The 4,278-nt window shown below is 37.7% G+C and overlaps 1 pseudogene; it reads right to left on the bottom strand.

Moving 5' to 3' along the window:
• Positions 1 to 309: 309 nt before the first annotated feature.
• Positions 310 to 3,479, bottom strand: LOC118801052 (annotated as a pseudogene).
• Positions 3,480 to 4,278: the final 799 nt, after the last annotated feature.

Raw genomic sequence — 4,278 nt, 5'->3', positions numbered from 1 at the left:
AATATTCTTATCCAATGCCATAAATAAACATTGTCATGGTAAGTTGACTAAGCCATTGTCAAAGCCAAAAAAACGATGACAGATTCATTTGTACATGGCTACCATAACTGCCAGCAAGCTGTAAAATCGTAGACTTCACAAAAGAAGCATTGATTTAAGAAACATTTGCTTTATGTGTGTGCTTTACATTTGCTTTATGTGTGTGCTGTGTCTACTTAAAAGGAAAAAAATAGAAGAAATAGAATACAATATATAAAGTATAATTAAGCCATTCATTCACTGTATCAGTATTGCTCTTGCCACTGCTATTCACAAAACGCTAAGTTCTGCCCAACATATGCCTTGTGGGATCCTGTACGTAGTTTCCCAAAGTTTTCTCAAGTTGCGCAGAATGTGGTCAGTGTACATGTTAATGGCCATTCCTGTAAAAAATATGACCAAACCTGAAAAGCATAAGTTACATTAGTAACTGCTACACAGTTAAAAAAGATGGTTCTTTAAGGGTTCTTCAGTAAAGACAGACTGTTCTATATAGTGTGAAATGCTTCTTCAGATTGATGGATAATGTGTTGTATATGGTTCTATGTAGAACCTTTTTAAAAAATGGTTCTACACAGCACCAAAAAGGGTTCCGCTGTTGTTTTCATGTCAAGATTATCACAATAGCAGAACCGTTTTTGTGCTATATAAACCTTATTCAACACATTCTCCATCAACCAACCAAATCTCTGTGCAAAGAACCATTTAAGCGTGAAATGGTTCTATATAGAACTCATGGTTCTAAATAGAATCACTGTCTTTACTAAAGAACCCTTGAAGAACCTTGAAGTGTGTATTTTGATAAACAGTAGTGAAAAAATTCTTCACAGTATATATAGACAATGATGCCTCACCGATCAGTGTTCAGCCATCAGACATATGCATGTATGGATAGATAAGACAGTGGAGGAGATAGTGTGCTTGCAGGAAGCCATTAACAGAGCAGAAGATGATTCCTGACACCATGATGTTTAAAGGATAAGGACGTCCTCTGGTCAGCAGTGAGTAAACACATGTCCTGAAATGTAAAGGTGACGAAATGTCGCACATATTTGTGATCATGTTATACCAGCATTATTATTCTACAGAAGGCTGCAGCATTATCTGTAGAAGAAAAAAAGCAAAAAGAATTCCTGCAAATAAACACACCACAGTTGAAATCTCTAACTCTTAATATAAACATTTTGACTGGCTGCTCTTTTGTTTGTATCTACATGTGCATGCATGTTTTGTGCAACTGAACACCTGACAATGAAATTGCATCCATGGTGTGTTTTTTTTTTTGTTGTTGTAATAATTCCTTGGGCTAGTATTATTCCCTTGCAAAGCGTTTCTAGCCATTCAGCCTGGGATAATTACACAGACCAGTTGATATTTAAGAAATGCATACTGCCAAGCTTCATGTTAAGCTTAGCGTAATTAATTGTCACCACAGGAATCAAGCACATTGCAGTAGACGTAAACAGTTTTCTTAACACTGTTATGAAACTGTTTAGTGTAGTACAGTAGGTCTGGAGGCAAAGTTTTTGTCAAAGAGTATCCCTGTACTTGAGCCAAAACTAGTTACACAGGTTATAAAATTTTAACACATTTTGTGCTTTGAAAAATACACAGAATTCTTTTTGATGGTCAGCTTCCCTATTGGCCTGACTATACATGGTATATTAAGTAATTATAGCTTACAAATGAGCACATGTTTAAAAATTCATCAATAACGTTTTTAGCAAAAAAAATAAATAAATAAAAAAAAAAATCATGTGCTCACCCTCTAAAAAGCTTGTACTTAAATAATACTTTAGAATTGATCATGTTCTTGTGATTAGTTATTACCACTAAATTCATTTTTGTGCGACCTGTTAGTGTCGCCCACAGCCTACAGTTTACCGTTTATACAGCCTAGTTTAGCTGCTGTTTTGGAGATAAACGGTCGTGAACGGCTGTGAGACAAGAAATCTAGTCTAATACAGGATATTTATAAACTGGACAGTGATTCTATCGCGCTGTCGACTGGCCTGATCTGATCCCTCCCCATCTCTCCGCCCTCCCTCTCTCTCTCTCTCTCTCTCTCTCTCTCTCTCTGTCTTGGTGTTTGTCTTTAACTGTGAGAGGCTGTGCAGCTGTTTAACAGTGCAATGCAATAATAATGTCTGATTCATATCTGAAAGCATGATTACCAGTGAAATATATTGCAGTAAAAAATCAAAGCTGGGTAAGTTGCTGATGTTGCTACTGATTTTAATGGTGTAAATGTTCTAAACAGATATCAGTGAAAATATACAGTGTGAAGGCTGTGAATGTGTTTACTGTCTGTAGAAGTTCACACCTATTAATGTAAGATAGAGTCCAGGGAGCTGATGGGCAGCAGGACTCTCACTCAAATTACATTGTGAATTAAGCGATTTATTTTTTTTCTCTTAAATGAACTTAATTAAACAGTAACAGCCTCTGCACAGTCCTTCAGGGAAAATACTTTATTGGAAACAGATAAACTAGGACGACTTATATAATCATTTAACCATGCAACACATGCAGTGTAATGTAAACCTTGTTCCTTACACAGTTCACAGAAAGTTGTGTAAATATTCAGTAGCAGATTGAACTTTGATCAGTCTCAGAAATTTTCAACAAACTACTTATTTACTCTTACTTCAGTAATCTTATTTACTAATACTTTTACTTGTGCTTGAGTAAATTATCACTACAGTAACAGTACTTGTACTTGAGTAGGGATTTTCAGTACTCTTTACACCTCTGCTGAGTTTATATCAGGGTTTACAGTGTACATTGAGTTGAACCTAAAGGTTCCAAAATGATTCTTGACTTGGAAGTATGTTTTTAAGGAAGAAACCTACAGAGCATAGAAGCTTTATGTCATGGAGAAGGTTCTTCAAACTTCTTTAAAAAAGGTTCTTGACTTGCAAATCTCATTTACAAAAAAGCTTTTTTAAAGACCAGTTCGTTGAAAGGATCTTTATGGAGTCAAAAGTCGTACTACTACAGAACCACTCAAAAAACCCTTTTAACAGCCTAGAATGCAAGTTCCCTATATTGTTACTATATTGCAGAGCCTGTGCGTGTCTAACAAAAGAAAATAATGGCATGCCACAGTACATCACTGATCACGACAACTTTCATAATGCTCAATAAACCCCTGTGTTACTTCACATATCCAGGATTAACCTTAGCATTAATCCTACCTTTGGAAGTAGTGCAGGCAGAACGTTGAGAGGAGTACGCATCTCTCTGTTCGATGTGGTCAGCAGGAGAAGCAGAGGCAGCAGCAGAGTTGGGAGCTCCTGTATGAACCAGGCCAACCTAGCCGGCACCATCCAGTAGTGACCACAGCGAGCGTGGGACTTCAGGAAACAAAGAAAGTGCACCAGCCCAGCCAGGATCATGCCCCAGCTGAGCCACTGCACAAGGAGCTGTTGACATTGCATGGTGGTGTTAGGAGGGCTTTGGAAGTTGCAGCACTAGAAAATTTGCAAATTTGTCACTCCTGTCATTTCCCAGCCCACACAAACCCTGCCCTCCAACAGCTCCTCCCTGAGAACAGCCAAAGGTGAGCCCAGCCAAGCTACAGCTAGCTCGCTGAAATGTGAGGAGTAAATATTCCTCCCTTTTCATCCAGCTTAATTGCTTTAGGTGATGCACTGCTTTCAACAAAGCCAAATGAACTGGTCTGTAAAAGGGATTAAAGCTATTGAAACGTAGAGAAAAAGCTTAGCCAACTAGAAACGTGTGGCAGATGTTTGTTGTCCTGTGGCTCCAAGAACTAACCACATCACAGGAAACTGGCACATGGGAGATTTTCTTGAATGATGTGCTTTAGTCTGTGTACTTTTGCTTGTCATCATACATAAGCCCATAATTGACTTGGCAAGATGATTTCTAATCAAAACGGCGATATTTAAAAAAAAAAAAACTGCAGCTGAACAAAGCTTGACTTTCACTTTCAATTTCAGCTGTTTTATTTGTTATGATGAATTATAACAAAAGAACACCCACAAAACAATCTGCATCACACACTCACATTCCTCTGTTGTTTGGCTGTTGTATATCCCTTAGTCACACAAACACTAACCCATTCACTCAGTCATGATTAAATACTGCATGTTTTACTGCATGACCTTCATCCTGGGGAGAGAAAAAAGTTTTATATTTTACAAAAGCAAAATAACATGTCTGCATCAAGTCTGCATTGCTTCTAGACCATTAGGTCACATTCCTAAGGACATT

The sequence above is a fragment of the Colossoma macropomum genome, unplaced genomic scaffold, assembly GCF_904425465.1.
Source record: "Colossoma macropomum unplaced genomic scaffold, Colossoma_macropomum, whole genome shotgun sequence".
Classification (NCBI taxonomy): domain Eukaryota; kingdom Metazoa; phylum Chordata; class Actinopteri; order Characiformes; family Serrasalmidae; genus Colossoma; species Colossoma macropomum.
The sequence above is the reverse complement of the archived record's forward strand: the minus strand, read 5'-3'. Positions and strand labels throughout refer to the sequence as shown.